General features: G+C 30.4%; 1 pseudogene; it reads right to left on the bottom strand.

Moving 5' to 3' along the window:
- Positions 1–2,980: 2,980 nt before the first annotated feature.
- LOC128162221 (fibrinogen-like protein 1) lies at positions 2,981–19,080 on the bottom strand (annotated as a pseudogene).
- Between the last annotated feature and the right edge of the window lie 3,383 nt (positions 19,081–22,463).

The raw sequence follows: 22,463 nt of genomic DNA, 5'->3' as shown, positions 1-22,463 counted from the left end.
AAGAATTTGTTGTTGTTTTTCTATGAAAACGTATTGATCAACAATAAAGATTTACCGTATACGCAGTTTTTCGTATTTAAGAAAGATATATCCAAACACAGATGTGGGTTAAAGCAGTATTTTTTTTCTAGGATTCATTTGATTTTTTTTTTTTTTTTAATAATTTTGTCAAACGTTAACACTTGTGTTGGTGAATATACCAAAGTGTATATGAATGTTTAACAGTAATATTTTACTTATTGTTATAATATGATTTTCAAAAATATATTTTTGGCAACACAATTTATATCTCTCATTTCAGTCAAATTTTTTTTTTTTAAAGGACATTCAGATTACACAATTAGAATAAACAGCAAGTGCCTGAAACACGTATATATTGATAGATTACTTTTTTGAATTTGTACACCGCGGTCAGAATGTTGTACGTGTAAGTATCAAGATAGTTAACCAAATCAAATTTTAAGCACAGAAGCCAATCACTCGGCAGAATCTAGCACTTGACTGTTTATCACACATTGATATCTTATCTTGCGGCTAGACTTCTTTTTCTTTTACTTGTTATTCTCATTATACCAATTATTCATGACAAGTGCATGACTTTTATTACATGCATAGACTTGGACGTAAGCAAATAACGTTTTGTTTCTTTTCCCTCGGACTAAAATTCCACACTTTCGTTAGTTTTAACACAGCAAGTGACTGCATTGCCATCTATGACATTGATCAACCAAATATATTCCTGTAGTCAGTCAGTAACAAACCTAATAAGTCACAGTGATGCATCAATATTTGCCAGCTTTTTACCTGTCATTGGTAAGAAAAGAACGAAAATTTTAGCTAAAATTACCGTTTTGGAATTATTTTGGATCATATGTACATGTATCAGAAGATATAAAGTGAACACCTATTTTAAAACGTTGACAGAATCTTAACTTGTTGAGTGACATTAATTGATTGGTTCAAAATACATCAATTGAAAGATTATCAATTTAACATATGATAATATACAGTATTGTATATCTGAGGGTGTTTGCATGTCTACTCGCAGATTCTAGCTGTATTTTTTTTTATAATTACAAGAAATTGAAGCTAATTCCGAAATATATGAAGTGATAAACACATTAGATTTGCATGTGTGCACTGATATTGTTTAACAAAAAATGAATGAACACTTTTTTTTTCGGAATTATGACGTCAATAGTTATAAATCATTCACTTGAACAACCTACAGGTTTTAGGATTGAAATAATGTAAGAAATTAAACACATTTATTTGTTGACCATTTTCAGTTGATTCTAAAAGATTTTTCGTAAAAATAATTTTATAAATACATGCATTCCAACATCTGCTATTGGATCTATTTATTTTAATGAAACATTTCAAAGCATATTTTGTTATATTAATCTTTAATATACAAACAAAAAATAAAACATTTCAAAGCATATTTTGTTATATTAATCTTTAATATACAAACAACCGTTAATTAACAAATATGCAAGACAACAAGAAATATGTAAAAAAAGAAAAAAAAGAACAAAAAAAATTTACTTTAGATTTCGAAGAGTTGGAAATTTTCAGGGATTTAACTAGTCTCCATTTTTTCGCCCCATACTTCTGAATTCCTTCATTGAGTAGTGAAGTCCTTTCCATAGGTTCCAATCGATGCCATTGGAAGGTTTCGGTTTTTCCAAATTATCCATTTCAGTTTGCATCGTGACAGTATTTGTTACCATCCCAACGTCAAGATTTGGCACAGTTCACGTAATACATGTAGTTATTATTGGCTATTTAACCTTTATGTATTAAAATTATTATTATTATAAGTTATCTTCATCCTTTAAACAATTTCCCCCAAAAATTATTTCTGCAATACCTAATAAATCATGCTTGGTACGAAAACCAACACAGGAGAAGATTTATAAAGTCCTTCATCCTTTTAAAATTGCACATGATCCATTTTTGCAAACTATAAGAAAAAATCACAATTATTATAAGGACGTTAATTGTCATATATGTATATCTATAATGAAAAAGGTTGCATTTACCAACATTGTAAAATTTAAGTTAGTTTTAATTATATGATATTCGACCATAATATAACTACACGTAACAAAGGAGCTTATTTACTCCAATAGTGGCAGATGGCATAGCCAATCTACAGTCAAACGCCTTTAAATATGCTTTTTGGTACAACAGGTTTAGTTTCAGCTGCTTTGTATTTTAAAACTACTTAAAATATGCAATTTTTAAAAAAAGTTTTGTAAATTGTCTTAAATATCAAATCCAAGAATATGGTTTATTATAAGATTAGAGAATACACGTCCACTCATGTTAGCAATTTGCTAATAAGAAAAACATCAAAACGCCTACAATGAAGGTTCGGATCATAAAAAAAGTTACTCAGGAATTTAAAATCTACTAGCTAAATAATTTCAAAGATAGCCCCCCCCCCCTCGACAAATGCATTTTTTATCGTTCTAAACTTTTGGGCTTTTGGACCATCATCATGACTTCATTTATTGAGTAATACAAACGTTTCAAGTTATTTTAATTGAACCCTTCGGGGGGAAATGGTAATGATAAGATGTGCCTTGTGACATTCCTTAAACCATTATTTTCCACGCTATCTTCATCTACAGGATTAAGTTCAATTTAAATTACACAATGCTATCATTCGCTAAAATGATATGACTGTGTAAAAATCTTATTAATTTCGCATTATCAAATGTGTTTGATAACGAGAAAACACATTCATTAACATAATAACAATCATTTATAATTTTTATTGTTGCTAGATGGAAAATTTAAAAAAAAAAAGTAAATGAAAATGTATCATTTTTAAACATTAACACAATTTGAAACATGACACTTTTAAATACACAAATCATTGTACAAGTACAAAAATAGTCCTAGGTAAAAAAAAAAAACCCGGATAAGAATGATCCTTTATTTGTTCATAAAGTCTTTAAAGTTTTGATTCCTATTGTTTTCGAACCATCATTCTGACTTCTTTCATTGAGTAATAGAAGCCTTTCCAATAAAACCAGTTGATCCCTTCGGAATAATTTGTGTTTCCATACTCTCCATTTAGATTTGCCTTGTGGCAGTATTTGTACCACCACCCTCCGCGCCATCTTGATCCACAGTTATATCCTTCATAATCATTGTCATTGTTGTACGTAGTAAAGACCATTCCGTCATGGTATCGCATACTGTCTCCTGTAAAATATCGTTCATTTAAACTCGTTTGCGAACTTCTGTTCTAATTCAACGAAACTGTAATTAATCGACTATTTTGCAAACGTTGAAAACTTTGACCTAACAGTAGAATTACGATCACCACATTTTACTCAATACCTCTTAAAAATACACATTTGGTTTAAGGAAGAAGTTTTCTATTTATTACCTACACATTCACGAAAGGTTCACACAATACATTAAAAAATAATTACATGTGAAAGGATCACTTTGATCAAATCTGACCCTCTTGCAATTGCTTTCGTATAAGGTAAGGTCAATGTCATTATCTATAAGACTATATCCTAAACATACAATGTCTGGGTAGTCTCAAAATAAAGTTGTTCATGTAGCACTGACATGTACAGTTTTTTAAGATTAGAAGTTTTTTTTTTCATTCTTCAGCATCATTACAATACGTGCATGTAACAGTTTATTCTTTTAGATATATATTAATATATAATGTAATCTTGATATTGTTTAGCCTGCATTATCTTTATTATTTTTTTTTTTAATTTAATGGTAGAGAGAGAAAAGAAAAGAGGGAAAGAAACAGAGACAGAGAGAGAAATAGAGAAAGAAAAAGAGACAGAGAGAGAAATATAGAAAGAAACAGAAAAGAAGAGAAAGAGAGGGATTGTGTGCGTATTTGGGTCTGTAGGTGTGTATACCTGCATTTCCAGAATATCCATCTACATGCAGTCTATATTTAGAGCTGCCAGATTCAACATAAAAGTATGAATACTCTGCATATTTCCAAACACAGTCATGGTCCATCAATTCGATTCTAAGATATGTATAACCATCATTTGTTAATTCATGGATGTTTCGGTTACCTAAACAAAAACACATGAAATGATGAACATGTTAATTTTAGAGAGGAATTTTTAATTATTTTTCTCATGAACGACAATAAATTTAAAAATCTGATTAAAGCTTGAAGGATTTTGAAAATATGGTTAAGAAAAATTAAGATAAAGTAAAACGCGTCAACAACACCTTATATTATGATTTTTTTGTTCTCCTATAAGAATAAATGACAATACATTATCTTCTTACTTTAAGGTTTACCATATTGTATATTTGCTTATTTTTTTCTATCAAGTATCTTACCTAACCAGAACTCCGACTCTCTAGATCCAAAGCTGATTTCATAGTCTGCCCAGTTTCTTAAAAAAAGTTGTGATCCATCAAACCGTCTCTGAATGAGCTTTTTACAAAAAAATTGAACAAACCAAACAAAATATAAACTGTGTTTATGAGTAGGTGTATGATATCAATTTCGCAACAATTAATGGAGATAGATAGATAGATAGATAGATAGATAGATAGATAGATAGATAGATAGATAGATAGATAGATAGATAGATAGATAGATAGATAGAAAAAAATAAAGAAATAAAGAAAGAAAAAGAAAAAAATCTTACCATCCATTTATGATTTGCCTGATTACATATGGTATTTACAATTAACCCATTCGTTAATTGCACTGAGCAAAAATTATCCGTTCCTACAAAAAGGTATGTTTAATGACGACTTTTTAAGAGAAAAAAGTATATGGTTATGCAAATATAACATTTTGAGAACAATAAACTCTTCAAATTGAATTCAATTTTTGTGAGATTGTCAATCATCATAACATTATGATGTTATGTTTATACACACTGGCAGAGGAAAAGCCGGTCGAAACATATAAATGCCTTTCTGCTTAATTTATTACAATTCCGGATGAAACAAAATATTCATTCTCGTATTATTCTGAATATGTCCTAAATAACATTCACCAATAGCATGGAAATGGGGCGATGAGGAATCCAAGGCGTTTGAGTGCATCAAGGAGAAATTGATGTCATCACTTATCCTTGCCTATGCTGACTTTGACCAGCCTTTTATCCTTCACACAGATGCATCTAGTACTGGTTTGGGTGCTGTGTTGTACCAGAGACAGAATGGTGAGAAGAGAGTAATTGCTTATGCAAGTCGTGGGTTGCGGAACAGTGAAAGACATTATCCAGCTCAAAAGCTAGAATTCCTTGCGCTAAAATGGGCTGTCACCGATAAATTTCACGACTATCTCTATGGCAACAAGTTTGATGTGGTAACTGACAACAACCCACTCACCTATGTCTTAACCACCGCGAAGCTTGATGCTACAGGCCACCGTTGGTTAGCAGCCCTCAGTAACTTCCAGTTTTCAATCAAAGGAAGGGTACAAACAACGCTGATGCAGACGGCCTGTCTAGACGACCAACAGAGGAAGTAGAAGTCAGCCCCAAGGTCATCCAGTCCATTTGAGGTGCTTATATGGCAGACCGTGAAAGTTGTCCTTATTTTGAGAATGTATTCCTTTCAGAGGAGGAGGAACCAATTTTTGTGAGATTGTCAATCATCATAACATTTTTAGAGACATAATTTCTCTTATCTATTATCTTTAAAATGTCACCATGAAAACGCGCGAACGGCTGCACATTTTAAAATGTAATTTAAAAAATCATATACCCAAAAGTGTTACTTTCAAAATGTCACATTCTAATCTAGATATGTAATAGAGACGAACAGACAGACAGACAGAACGATAATATTTCTAAATATTTCTAAGTTAAAAATTAAACATCTTACAAAATAAACTTGATTCTCTCTTATATCTTTCTTTACCTCTGAAGAGAATTGACGAGTCTGTAAAATATGATTTGTGTATACATGTAATTTGATCAAATGTGTAAACGATAAATACTACTTTTTTTGCTGAAAATATTGCGCGAGACTATTCTAACGTCATACGTCAAAATCTATTTCCTTTGCTTACGAATCTCGACTCAATATGAAGGAACGGAAGCATGAAAAAATTATACGGAGTCGCACCATAGCTTTTGTGATACTCTAAACTTGTCTATAGAACAATTTCAAACTAAAAAAAAAATACGAAGCAAAAATATGAGTTAGCAATTTCCAAAACATAGATTTCGATTATATAATTCAAGTGGTGCAATTGGAGAAATCTTAAGTCAAATTGTCAATTTTAAAGATTTCTAACTTTGGATTATTTGCTACGAACCATTTCAGAGCCTTTGTCCGGAAACGAATACCCCTAAACATTTTAAAAACGGGGAATGTTACGATTTCTCATCTTTTTATTTCTTAAAAACTAAATTTAATTTACAATACACCCTGACAATTTGAACAATTTGAATGAAATCGGATGACAAACAAAAAAAGTTATTAAGGTTTAAAAAACGTCTAGAAGAAGAATACCAATAATGAAGAATTACCATCAGAATCAGTACAAGGTCTTCCGTATGAAACGGAAGACCTTAATAAATAATTCAAAAAAAAAATGTAGACACTTTAGCTTTTAGAATCTTTCTATTGTATTTTTTTTTTGCATAAAAATGTACACTTAACATAAAAAGATTCATATTTAATGAGGTACTGTTTAACATCAATTTGAGTATAAGTAAATTTCACCAGAACATGAGTGAATTCATACTAGACAATAAACAGCGTTTAAGGTAATGGGAGTTTCATTCGAAGGAAAGAGACACATGTTTACTTTAAATGCTTTTTTAAACAGTTTAAGTTGTTTGGTTCAAGTGTTAATGCATCATTTCAATTTGGCACAAGCAATTTATTTTTACGTTAGGTAGTATTCAAGATACCTTTAAATGTACTGAAGCGTGATTAATATTAACATTTTCTAAAAGCTTTTCAGGGGAAACAAATCCACAAAAATTGATATCAACAGTTATTTGATTTTCTATCAAAACTTGAAAAAAATATTTTTATCAAATAAACACGACGTTATTCGTGTTTTCACGAACTTGTTGATATGCTGTACGCTTTTTATGAGCATTATTAAGTTCGCGATAGATTAAGTGTGGTCAAAAACTACCTATCCTTTCCCCATTAGCATTTTTCAACAACAGTTTCTTTTAATAATAATGAAAAATAAATACACATATCCTCACAGTATACATGTAACTCCACATTCATGTAATTGTTTTAAAAAATGAAATTAAAAATTGTAGATTCCTCTTAAATAAGTGTTAAACTTATACATTTACATGTATATTATTCTAGATTTTTCAAATACGACACAGAGTTTTAAAGCTACGATTAATGAAACTAATGTGCCTTATTCCAATTCAATATCGATTGGTTGCACATTAAACGAGACAAGTTACTGACAAACACGTTGATAAAGCAAGATTATCAACAGTCTCGATCAAAGTCATCATTTCGTAAGTTTTATATGCTCGATACAAGTTCAATACACATTATTTCCCTTCTAACTCCGACTACCGCCGTATTAGTTATCGATTTCTATTGTTCTGCTCATCGCTGCACCCCCCCCCCCCCCCCTATAAGGCCGAACGCACTATTCATGCTTCAGGGCATTCAGGAATTTCATACACCCGAACACGTTACCTTGGACGAAAAGACTTGTAATAACGCGATTTGAACAAAAATATTATCATAACCACTACACTGGCAAGATATATCCAATAAACGACGAAACAAAAACAGACACTTCCAAAATTCCTCGATAATTGTAGACCGTTTTCCTGTGTATGTTATAACATCGCACATGCGCAAACCACACACTGTGGCAGATCGAGCAATGTCAATTATCGCATAGATTTTAGAAACGGGAAGTTTTTGTAGGAATGGATGGAAACGTTGTTACTTTCTTGGATTACTATCATTTAGCAACTACGTTGGATGTAGTGTCGCCGGGGTTTTCAAGAAGATGCAGACGTTATGCACTCTGTATGAACGACACACGAGTTCGATGTGCATGCGAAGTAAGGCAGCATATATATATATGTATATTTTGTATTTCATTGATTGTTGTTTTCTTTATTCTTTATTACTACATTTCTTTATTCTTTATTACTACATTTTACTACAATGTGTAGTTCATACATTTAGAAGTCCGTGCAACGTGAATGCCTCGATCGGAAAGCAACCGACCGTAACTTTCTCAACCGGTATATATACCCCAGTGGCAGAAGAGGAGCGATCGAAACTAATATGGCATTAAATGCTTTTATGAATTCATGCCAGCTTTAATTGGGTGTAAAAAATATTGCAGGCATATAAATTGCATGTATACTTAACATAAATACAAAACAACCAGCAAAAGTCAATTCCTCTCGTTCGAAAATCTGTAGCATGAAATTACTGATAAAATCAATTTACTCAGTTTGAATATACAGTAAAAAAAATAACAAGTCGAAAAAAAACACCCCCCCTAAAAAACCGAAAACAAAACAGAACAAAAAAGACAAAAACAAAACAAACCTAGGTTTCCGGGTAACTGATTTTAAAATATTCATGAATAAAGAACATAACAAAGCAATGAACGATGTAAAATGTCTCTATTTCAACACCAACAGCTAGTTTGTCCTTTGGCTAGGGTAGATTTATGTCTCTTCATGCATGTAGGAATTACCATAATGAAAAAGAGGGTAACACACTAAGAGAATGTAAATATACATGTAAAGCTGTAATTTGCAGTGAATGTATACATATGAATGTATAAAGCATTTAGTATCCGATGTGATATTTATGAGATATTCAAATGCACATTTTGGCAGAAAAGAGCAGAAAACCTAGTGTGTGTGCATGTATACAATATTTTTTTTTTTTATTGAGGATGTCTTCTTTTTGCGTTAAAAATACAAATGGAAATTATTTCAAAAACGTCTACATGTATCATACTCCACATCTAATAAGCTTCTAACATGTCTGAATATTAAAATGTTAAAAAGAATGGAGTCCTTAAAATATTTCGAAAATATCCCTGTCTTTGTCATAACTGGAGAGTCATTGTCCCAATCTAGTTGGTGTGATTTGTGGAAGCTACCTGTTTCGTATAGGTACATGTATAAGTGGATTACTTAGGTTGATTGGCAAACTATCTTTGTTGTAGCAACTATTACTTAAATGTTTTCAGGACATAAAATGGCGACTAGATTTCTTAGCTAAAGCTTGTGGGATTCAGGATCTGACACAGTTTAATTAAGTTTATATTGATTTTTGGGAGTTGATTTTAATCAACTCTCCTATGCAGTTACTCTGGCAAACCGAAAGTGAAACAGTGTTTGGACCTAAGCACAAATCATCACCGCTGACAAGATTAAGTTCTTGAAAATAATCGATAAATTCGATGTTATGTATCTTGAAGCATTGGTTTTTAAGAACCTTATTTATGAATACCTTGAAAATAGTCAGGTGTTAAATAGTACGAACAATTTAGATATTTTATGCAATCGTATATATTTATACGCCAGAGTTCAATAAAGTCTCGTTCAACCATCGGCTGTCTCCGTCAATCTCCGACAAGCAGAGAGTCATTCTATATTAAGAGGTCGCGTCATCAAGCTATCACGTGACCTGGTGAACATTCCTGTCTGTTGGAGATTAACGGAGACAGCCGATCATCTGGTTGAACGAGACGAGAGTTCACTATTGCTTGAATCCATACATTTTTTGGAATATTTCGATTACTTATACATAGTTTGATGGAATCAATTCTATCTTTAATCATTACACAACACGATTCATACGGGGTTTTTCTCAAAATTCTTGTCGGAAAAGTCCGAGAATTCATATTATTGAAATGTGCGTAATTCAAAGACAGATTATCAACAACTTGCCAAGCAAAGTAACATATCGTTGATTTTAAAATGAATAATAATCGATAAAATCAACTCCCGTCAGTACTTCAGTACTTTGATTCTTCTTCTTGCTTTACAGCAATTAATAATCCTATTCTTAGTAATAACATGGTTATAACATTACTCTCAATCAAGGAAATTTCGCGTATTTCACTCTGTTTGGTGCTACTGTAACATTGACTTCTACCTGAAGGTACAAAACTAAATAAATTTAATTAGTTGTAAGATGGTATTTAACATTTAATTTTATATGTTTATATCAATTTGTCACAAATTGCATCTAATTAAACAATTATTGCTGGTTTTTATCACGTTGATTAATATTCCAGAGGAGTATGATATTTATTAAACCCGCATTGACTAAAAAAAGCATTAAGTGTATTGCAGTGTAAGAACAGAACTGGTTACCATTCTTTTTAGAAACAGGTTAGCCTTGATTTTTTTGATTTTCATTACTAGAGCAGTGATTGTCATTTTTTAAAACACGCTTTAACAAATATACGCGCACAAGGCACAGTGTTCGGGTTATTAAAATACACGAATGAGAGGCATTTGAACTTATATAAAGAGTGTGTAACGATAAGTGTAACAATTATTAGTCAGATTTATAGGAAAATAATGTATGTTTGTGAATATATGTCAGCTTGAATAAAACAAAACTTGCTGTATTTGTCACACCTTGACTTTTTTCGTCTATGAAGTAAAAATTAGTCGAGTTCCAGGAATGATCATTTAATGTTAAAGAAATTTGTTGTTGTTTTTCTATGAAAACGTATTGATCAACAATAAAGATTTACCGTATACGCAGTTTTTCGTATTTAAGAAAGATATATCCAAGCACAGATGTAAGTTAAAGCAGTATTTATTTTCTAGGATTCATTTGATTTTTTTTTTATCATTTTGTCAAACGTTAACACTTGTGTTGGTGAATATACCAAAGTGGATATAAATGTTTAACAGTAAGATTTTACTTATTGTCATAATATGATTTTCAAAAATATATTTTTGGCAACACAATTTATATCTGTCATTTCAGTCAAATTTGTTTTTTTAAAAGGACGTTCAAATTACACAATTAGTATAAACAGCAAGTGCCTGAAACACGTATATATTGATAGATTACTTTTTTGAATTTGTACACAGCGCGGTCAGAATGTTGTACGTGTAGGTATCAAGATAATAAACCATATTATATCAAATTATATGCACAGAAGCCATTCACTCGGCAGAATCTAGCACTTGACTGTTTATCACACATTGCTTTCTTATCTTGCGGCTAGATTTTTTTTTCATTTACTTGTTATACTCATTATATCAATTATTTATGACATGTGCATGACTTTTATTACAGGCATAGACTTGGACTAAAATTCCACACTTTCATTAGTTTTAACACAGCACGTGACTGCATTGCCATCTATGAGATTGATCAACCAAATATATTCCTGTAGATGCATCAATATTTGCCAGCTTTTTACCTGTCATTGGTTAGGAAAGAACGAAATGTTTAGCTAAAATTACCGTTTTGGAATTATTTTGGATCATATGTACATGTATCAGAACATATAAAGTGAACACCTATTTTAAAACGTTGAAAGAATCTTATCTTGTTGAGTGACATTAATTAATTGGTTCAAATACATCAATTGAAATATAATCAATTTAACATATGATAATATACAGTATTGTATATCTGAGGGTGTTTGCATGTCTACTCGCAGATTCTAGCTGTATTTTTTTATAATTACAAGAAATTGAACTTCAAGCTAATATGATAAACACATTAGATTTACATGTGTGCACTGATATTATTTAACAAGAAATGAATGAACACTTTTTTTCTCGGAATTATGACATCAATAGTTCTAAATCATTCACATGAGCAACCTACAGGTTTTAGGATTGAAATAATGTAAGAAATTAAACACATTTATTTGTTGACCATTTTCAGTTGATTCTTAAAGATTTTTCGTAAAAATAATTTCATAAACACATGCATTCCAAAATCTGCTATTGGAACTATTTATTAAATGAAATATTTCAAAGCATATTTTTTATATTAATTTTTAATATCTAAACAACCGTTTATTAACATATATGCAAGACAACAACAAATATGTTAAAAAAGGAAAACAAGTTTACTTTAGATTTCTAAGAGTTGGAAATTTTCAGGGATTAAACTAGTCCCCATGTTTTCGGACCACACTTCTGAATTCCTTCATTGAGTAGTAAAATCCTTTCCATGGGTTACAATCAATGCCATTGGATGGTTTCGGTTTTCCATACTATCCATTTCAGTTTGCCTCGTGACAGTATTTGTACCACCATCCTCACGTCATAATGTAGCACAGTTCACGTTATACATGTAGATATTATTGGCTATTTAATTAACCTTTATGTATTAACATTATTATCATTATAAGTTATCTTCATCCTTTAAACGATTTCCCCAAAAAATTATTCAGGTAATACCTAATAAATCTTGCTCGGTACGGAAACCAACACAGGGGAAGATTTATAAAGTCCTTCATCCTTTTATAATTGCACATGATCCATTTTTGCAAACAATAAGAAAAAATCACAATTATTATAAGGACGTTAACTGTCATATATGTATATCTATAATGAAAAAGGTTACATTTACCAACATTGTAAAATTTAAGTTAGTTTTAATTAAATGATATTCGACCATAAGATAACTACACGTAACAAAGGAGCTTATTTACTCCATAAGTGTCAGATGGCATAGCCAATCTACAGTTAAACGCCTTAAAATATGCTTTTTGGTACAACAGGTTTAGTTTCAGCTGCTTTGTATTTTAAAACTACTTAAAATATGCAATTTTTAAAAAAAGTTTTGTAAATTGTCTTACATTATGTAAATATCAAATTCAAGAATATGGTTTATAATAAGATTAGAGAATACACGTCCACTCATGTTAGCAATTTGCTAATGGGAAACATCAAATTGCCTAGAATGAAGGTTCGGATCATAAAAAAAGTTTCTCAGGAATTTAAAATCTACTAGCTAAATAATTTCAAAGATAGCCCCCCCCCCCCCCCGTCGACTATTGCATTTTCTATCGCTCTAAACTTATGGGCTTTCGGACCATCATCATGACTTCATTTATTGAGTAATACAAACGTTACAAGTTATTTTAATTGAACCCTTCGGGGGGGAATGGGAATGATAAGATGTGCCTTGTGACATTCCTTAAACCATTATTTTCCACGCTATCTTCATCTACAGGTTTAAGTTCAATTTAAATTACACAATGCTATCATTCGCTAATATGATATGACTGTGTAGAAATCTTATTAATTTCGCATTATCAAATGTGTTTGATAACGAGAAGACACATTCATTAACATAATAACAATCATTTATAATTTTTATTGTTGCAAGATGGAAAATTAAAAAAAAAAAGTAAATGAAAATGTATGATTTTTAAATGTTCGAGATATGACTCGAAAGAGTGGACATATCCTATATAAGGAGAATGAGTCTGACTGAATTTTATTCTAATTATTTTAAGTTATAAGGAAAAAAAACTAAACATTAACACAATTTGAAACATTCAACTTTTAAATACACAAATCATTGTTCATGTACAAAAATAGTCCTAGGTAAAAAAAGAACCCGGATAAGAATGATCCTCGATTTGTTCATAAAGTCTTTAAAGATTTGATTCCTATTGTTTTCGAACCATCATTCTGACTTCTTTCATTGAGTAATAGAAGCCATTCCAATAATACCAGTTGATCCCTTCGGAATAATTTGTGTTTCCGTACTCTCCATTAAGATTTGCCTTGTGGCAGTATTTGTACCACCACCCTCCGCGCCATCTTGATCCACAGTTATATCCTTTATAATCATTGTCATTGTCGTACGTAGTAAAGAACATTCCGTCATGGTACCGCATACTGTCTCCTGTAAAATATCGTTCATTTAAATTCGTTTGCGAATGTCTGTTCTAATTCAACGAAACTGTAATTAATCGACTATTTTCCAAACGTTGAAAACTTTGACCTAACAGTAGAATTACGATCACCACATTATACTCAATACCTCTTTAAAATACACATTTGGTTTAAGGAAGAAGCTATTTATTACTTACACATTCACGAAAGGTTCACAAAATACATTAAAAAATAATTACATGTGAAAGGATCAATTTGATAAAATCTTACCATCTTGCATTTTGCTTTCGTATAAGGTAAGATCAATATCATTATCTATAAGACTATATCATAAACATACAATGTACAGGGTAGTCTCAAAAAAAAGTTGTTCATGTACCACTGACAGTTTTTTAAGATTAGAAGTTTTTATTCTTCATTCTTCATCATCATTACAATGCGTGCATGTAACACTTTATTCTTTTAGATATATATTAATACATTATGAAATCTTGATATTGTTTAGCCTGCATTATCTTTCTTATTTTTTTAAATTTAATGGTAAGAGAAAAAAGAAAAGAGAGAAAGAAACAGACAGAGACTGACAGAGAGAGAAAAATAGAGAGAGAGAGAGAGAGAGAGAGAGAAACAGACAGAGACAGACAGAGAGAGAAATAGAGAAAGAAACAGAAAAGAAAGAAAAAGAGAAAGAACGTGTGCGTATTTGGGTCTGTGGGTGTGTATACCTGCATTTCCAGAATATCCATCTACATGCAGTCTATATTTAGAGCTGCCAGATTCAACATTAAAGTATGAATACTCTGCATATTTCCAAACACAGTCATGGTCCATCAATTCGATTCTAAGATATGTGTAACCATCATTTGTTAATTCATGGATGTTTCGGTTACCTAAACATAAACACATGAAATGATGAATATGTTAATTTTAGAGAAGAATTTTTAATTATTTGTCTCGGGAACGACAATGAATTAAAAAATCCTATTAAAGCTTTAGGAATTTTGAAAAAATGAATAATTAGAAATTAAGATAAAGTAAAACACGTAAACAATACCTTATATTATGATTTTTTTTTGTTCTTCTATAAGAATAAATGACAATACATATTGAATATTTGTTTTATTTTTTCTATCAAGTATCTTACCTAACCAGAACTCCAACTCTCTAGATCCAAAGCCGTCTTCATAGTCTGCCCAGTTTTTAAAAAAAAGTTGTGATCCATCAAACCGTCTCTGAATGAGCTTTTTACAAAACAATTGATCAAACCAAACATAATATAAACTGTTTTTTTAATTAGGTGTATGATATTTTTTGCACAATAATTAATGGAGATAGATAGATAGATAGATAGATAGATAGATAGATAGATAGATAGATAGATAGATAGATAGATAGATAGATAGAAAAAGAAACATATAAAGAAAGAAAGAAAAAATCTTACCATCCATTTATGATTTGCCTGATTACATATGGTATTTACAATTAAACCATTCGTTAATTGCACTGAGCAAAAATTATCCGTTCCTACAAAAAGGTATGTTTTATGACGACTTTTTAAGAGAAAAACAGTATATGGTTATGCAAGTATAACATTTTGAGAAGAATGAACTCTTCATATTGAATTCAATTTTTGTGAGATTGTCAATCATCATAACATTTTTAAAGACATATTTTCTCTTATATATTATCTTTAAAATGTCACCATGAAAACGGGCGAACGGCTGCACATTTTAAAATGTGATTTAAAAATCATATGTACCCAAAAGTGTTACTTTCAAAATGCCACATTCTAATCTAGATCAGTAAGAGAGACGAACAGACAGACAGACAGAACGATAATATTTCTAAATAGTTCTAAGTTAAAAAAAAAAATCTTACAAAAAACATTTAATTTAATAAGTATTTTATTCAAGTATATAAATACATTGAATTGGATTGAACAGCAGGCACAGTGCCTATTTATGTTCTCTCCTGTAGTCAAGGTATAATATGAGTAATTATATAATTATATATAATATATATATATATATACATATATATTGCCATGGAATTTTGTATAATAGATTAATATTGTAAATAGTATTGGAAGGAGGTACAGTGCAAAAAAATAGATAAAACAAATAGCTCATGATAGGAAAATGAAAATAAAAAAAAAAAATAGAAAAATAATGGTTTATTGCTAAGGTTGGAAATAAAAAAGTATATGTAATGTAGGGAAAAAATCAGAAAGAAAAGAAAAAACATGTAATAAAAACATAACAAAAATTAATAACAGAGTAGAAAAAAAATGGAAAGTTTGGGGGGATGGGGTGGGAGGGGGAGGGGGAGAACAAATAAGCAATAAAAAATGAAAAGAAAGGAGTGTAAGGAAAGTCAGTGGTACCCATTTTGATACATTTTTTATACAATGTGTATATTTTTACCTATGCATTTATTTAAATCTGTTTGTACTTTTTATGTAAAAATGAATTTTATCAAATAATAGTAGGTTATTTTGAAATGTTAGTTTATCACTTCCAAAAAGTAGATTCTTAATTGTGATTGGTATGGAATTGTCGTTCATATAATCAAATAGAGATTTTCTTTGGGAGGCATATGATGGACAGTGTAAGAAATAATGTTTAGAGTCTTCCACTTCAAGAAAGCACTTCTGACATAGTGGAGAAGCAATAAGGTGGTGTGAATAAAGGTCAGCATTTAAGTTACTACTGTTATTTCTCAACTGACAATGCCAAATATTTTCTAATCTTTTGCCATGGTTAAATAATTTATGCATATACAGTTCTTTACTATTAATATTTTTGAGGCTGTTCTTAAATGCTGAAACTGTAGTTATATTTTTTGTATTTTGAGGTAGATTGTTCCACAATATAATTGTAGATGGAGTAAGATGTTGTTCTTGCAACAGGTGTGCGATAGATGAAATTGTTTCGAAGATTGTAGGTATTATGTGGGGGGAACATTCACCAACAATATTAGATAAGTATTCAGGGGTATAATTGTTTAATATTTTGAACAATAATATTAATTTATGGTTACTTCTACGTTCCTTAAGTGTTTCCCAGCCTAATTCCTGATATAGGTATTGTTTAGATGAGTTTCGTCTAAGACCAGTAATTATTCGTGCAGCTTCAATCTGTATACTTTCCAATAAATTACTTTGTTCATCTGTACAATTGTCCCAGACTACATCACCATACTCTAACACAGGGCGAATAAATGCAAAGTAAATTTTAATCAAAGATTCCCTATTTATTTTATATTTGAGTATGCGTAGCATGTTCAATCTTTGGCATGCTTTTTCGTAGATATTTGATATATGATGTGACCATCCCCCATTTGATTGCAAAGTAAGTCCTAAATGACAATGATTATTTTTTTGGATGATATTGTTTATAGTGTTACCAAAAGAGACCTGGGGATGGGTTTTTTTCTTTCTGGAGAAGTTAACATTAATTGTTTTGCTTGGATTAAAATCCACCAGCCATTGATTAGACCACTGTTTGATTTTTTCAAGATCAGCTGTTAATGATTTAGCTGAATTATTATCATTATCATCAACTATTACAAAAAGTGATGTGTCATCTGCAAAGAGTCTTATTTTGTTGCATATATTTTCAACAATATCATTAATGTATATAAGAAAGAGGAAGGGTCCTAACACTGACCCCTGGGGTACTCCTGCATTAGTGGTTTCAATTCCTGAGGAATAGCCCTCGATAACAACCTTTTGTGTTCTATCAGTAATATAGTTTTCTATCCATCCAAGGATTTCTCCTCTGATTCCATATTTTTGTAATTTATAGATGAGACCTTTATGCCAGACCTTATCGAAAGCTTTTGATATATCACAAAATATGAACATAAAAAACATAAAATTAACTTGATTTTCTCTAATATAGTTCTTTACCTTTGAAAAGAATTGACAAGTCTGTAAGATGTGATTTTTGTATAATTTGTTCAAATGTGTAAACGATAAATACTACTTTTTTCGCGAGACTATTAAAGCGTTATGAGTCAAAATCTATTCCCTTTGCTTAAGTATCTCGACTCAACATGAAGAAATGGAAGCATGTAAAAATTATTCGGGGTCGCACCATAGCTTTTGCTCAAAACTTGTCTACAAACCTCAAGGAATCGTAGATTATGAGTTAAATGTCGGTCGTTTTTGTCATAGCACTACATGAAATATTATGTAAAGAGCATTTTTGAATGCTGATAAAAAATATTCGTAATAAATCCGTGATTTAGCTTATTTTTTTACCCTTTAGTAGTTCTTAGAGTTCGCTTCATTCCCCGGCGCTGCGCTCCAAATATAAAGTGATCTTGCTGAGGAAAACTATAACATTTGTACTGAGCACACTTTCTGATGTTTTAGTAAAGTAAAAGGATACCGGCCATGTCCCAAAATTTGATATCAAAGTACTTTATTCTTAGAAAAAAAATAAAATGTTATATAACTTTTCTGCTTTTTAGCTCTATACTATACTTGTACATGACACATACACATTTTCATTTTTCACACCTTTTTTTACTACATTAAACATACTTCATGAAAAGCGTTTTGATTTTCAATTAGATGGTTGTTTTCGAACTAAAATTGCATTAATTTAAGTACTACACACCCTTAATTGTCCCATTTATCAGAGTAAAATTCAATGCACCTCAACAAAACAGTAATTTTGAGTTATACACTGTACCGTATTTATATTACAATTATTTCAATCCATACATGTACATAATTATGAATAAGTCGTTTGATATTTTAATAACACGCTACAGGAATTTCATGAATCTTAAACGTATATTACCGATAGTTAATCCCCTGAACTACAACAAAATAAAAGATCAATTAATCAAACTATTAAAATCACAAAAAAATTGCATTCAATTCATATATATCAAAGAAGAAAGTATATTTTACCTTCTGATATCTGACTGTTTCCTCTGATGTCTTATTTGTTGGAATCAAAGCAGGAAATCCATACAAAAGTCGACAACGTTTTGGTTCGTTTCCCATGATATCCACTCCGACACATTGTGAAAGAGCAAGACACTGCAAACCACAATGTATCATATGTTCTGTCGAATTTTTTACAGATAACTCTTTAATAACGCATGCATTTGACTGATTTATGCCAGACTGCACATAGAAAAAGTAATAATTTTCCCCTTGTGATAAACGATACATTTGAAGTTTTTCAAGAAGGACAAGAGCTCAAACTATTAGATAAAAATTCATGTTGCCTTTAAGAAAATGTCATCAGCAAGTAAGATTTGTTTTGAGTACGTGAGAATATATTCATGTTTTTTACCAAATGTATCAAAAATCTATACAAAAAGGAAATCGATTAATAAATGATGTAATAAACAAAAGAGGACTGTTTAATTTTTGGAAACTTCCGTACAAGTAAATATACTTTACTTACGAGAGCACATTTTCAAACCTAAATTATTCATCGAAAATAAAATTTTGTTAACGATTTCAATAGCGATTATTCAAAAAAGGTAAAAGCTCATTGCCAATAAATACCTTTTAAAAATGTGCATTGCATTAATAAAAATATTGACTATAGCTGTAAACAGTTAATGTTTTAAACATTTAGGACTGTTTTGTTCAAATTTTAATGTTTCATTTTAATTCTTGCGTTTGACCCCCATTGGAAATTAAGGTAATCTGTATTGCCATTAAAATGTTTCACAACAATTGATATGAAACACGAAGTATAATTACTACATATAAATTTTTAAAAGGTCTTTGCATCGAAACAACATAGATTGTCTACCAAATTTCTAAGCTTTATGTAACACAATAATTGATTCATTATAAGGAATGCATGGTATTTCAATTTTATGTTTTTTGCTTTTTAACTGAATGTTATTATATTTATAAAATCTTTAATAATAATGAACCCCGCCATATTTTCAGTTTCTTTCTTTCTTTCTGTTAAAAGCATGGCCAATCCCGGTCTATTTCGCTTAATGGTGTATTGCTGGTATCAGGCCAGAGCAGGGAATAAAAAAAGCATGATAGTGTTCTGCCTTGTTTTTTGTAGTTTCGACTCCGACACATTGTGAGACAAAATTACAGTGCAAGCAACAATGTAACAAAGCAGATACAGAAGAAGAGACTGTCGAAGTATTTGGAACTTTTTAATATGCATGCAATTGATTGTGATACATAAAATTGCGCATAGAAAAAGCAATTTTGCACTTCGGATGAACGGTTTTTTGAAGTTTTTGTAAAAGAGAAAAAAATATGAAGAACTTAATGCTGCCTTGAAGAAACGCCTGTTTTTCATGAGCAGGTTAACAGTACTTTAGAATATATTTAATGTTGTAATCAATCGTTCCAAAATATTCCAAAATTGAAATAAAAAATATATTCAAAGAACAGTAGATACATGCTGAGCTATTAGAATCTTTCTATCGTAACATCTTGTCATAAAAGTGTACACTTAACATACAACGATTCATGTACATTAAATGAGTCACCGTAAACATCAATCTGAGTATCAGTAAATTTCAGAAGAACATATTTACATTCATATTAGACAATAAACAGCTTTTAAGATAATGAATGTTTTATTCAAAGTTAAGAGACAAATATTAGCTTTAAATGCTTTTAAACAGAGTTCGTTGTTTGATTCAAGTGTTAATGCATCATTTGAATTTTGCACAAGCAATTACTTACGTCAGACAGTATTGAAAGAAACTATTAAATGCACTAAAGCGTGATTGTTATTCAAATGTCCTATAAGCTTTTCCGGGGAAAAAAAATCAAAAATTGATATTAACAGTTATTTGATTTTCTATCAAAATTTTAAAAAATATTCTTTTAAAATAAACATGACGTTATTTTTGGGGTTTTTTTTCACTAATAAATGATGAATTTGTATATGTTGTATGCTTGTTATGAGCATGTACATGAATTTGTAAGCGACCAATTAAGTACATGTATGGTCCAGAATAACCTATCCTTTCCCTATAGCAATTTTTCAACAACACATGTTTGTTTAAGAATAATGAAAAGTAAATACGCGTATCCTAGTAATATAACTCTACATTCACGCAATTGTTATAAAAAGTAAAATGTAAAAATGTAGATTTTTCTTAATTGGGTGTAAAACTTATTGACACATGCATATATATTTTTTTAAATTTTCAAATACTAAAAAAAAGTTTTAAAACCTACGATAACATACAGGTATGTAATGAAATTAATTTACCTTATTCCAATTCAATATCGATTGGTAGCTCATAAAAAATAATAAACGTGTAGCTATGATTTATGTAAATACTCTATATTAATCTTTACACTCTCAGGGTGGTAAGTCATTTTCTGAAGAAAAAAAAAAGAAGTAAAAATATGTAACTCGTATATAAAATGTTAAATCAGACGACAAATATGACGATTAGAAATTGTAGTAATTTGTGAATTTCAATAATTTGTTTTGTTCAGGGTAGAAAAAAGCAAAGAAAAACATGTTGTTTTTAAGGGAAAAGCAGGTGGATATGACGTTTACTGATGAAAGAATATTCTTATTTAGACTTTTACTCATGCATGAATAATGTAGTCGTCTTTTTTAAGTTTAACTTATTATGGAATTTGATGTCTTAGCACGGTCCTATTGATCAACCACGTGAGCCCGCTTTGTTTCTTTTTTTCATGAAGTTTGGTATGCTATTTAGTTTGTTCCTTTAGTGGCGATTTCCATATTTGATTTTTATCCAGCTCTTCAAATTAGATTTTGAATGCATTTAACGATCTCTGATCCTCAGGAATGCTCGATGACTCTAAATTAGTCGGATTTCACTCGTACAATTAATCTGCCTTAAACTGTGGATTCATCAATATTCGTTGAAGATAATTTTTTTTGGATTTCGGTGTTAAATTTGTCAACAATATTAAATGTTCATTGAATTGCTATTTAAATTAACATTCTGTAATGAAAGGATCAATGACCACGAATTTACGTATTTTTGAAATTTTATTTTCACTTTATCCATGAAAACCGATACCCTTGAATTATAACGAAACCACAGTAAATAGAAACATTTAATTAGTTTTGTACTATTAATAATACAAAAACTGTTCAACAAACTGCTTAGCTCATTGGATTCATGGAGATTAATTGTTTAAACTAATACTATTTATAAAAAAAGAGCATTTTAATTAGTTAATTATAATTCACTTGACCCAATGCACATCACTGGTAAAAAAATATTTCACCATAATACTTATAAATATGTGTAGCGAGTACTAATCAAGACAAAAATAAGTTTTAACGCAACCCATGTAAGCCAATAGTAAACATTTGAACTTCTACACATTATCAAACTTTCAAAACGCAGTACAGTTAAGGCGGTCAATAAAAATATGGGCAAATTTTTGTGATGAAAACACGTATACTTTAGTTAAACTGGCATGTCCTTTTTAAAATCAATAATAGTCACTCAAATGCAATATATTACTAAAAGATATATATAACAGTACAATATTTTATGTTCATAGTGGTCACGTGATATGGCAGTCGCATGGTACAAGCAGATGTATTTGTGGTTTTGAGGTCATTTAAAAAATTCAATATTGCAAGGGCATAATCATGTCAAAATTCACAACTG

This window comes from Crassostrea angulata, chromosome 9 (assembly GCF_025612915.1).
Source record: "Crassostrea angulata isolate pt1a10 chromosome 9, ASM2561291v2, whole genome shotgun sequence".
NCBI classification, from domain to species: Eukaryota; Metazoa; Mollusca; class Bivalvia; order Ostreida; family Ostreidae; genus Magallana; species Magallana angulata.
The sequence above is the reverse complement of the archived record's forward strand: the minus strand, read 5'-3'. Positions and strand labels throughout refer to the sequence as shown.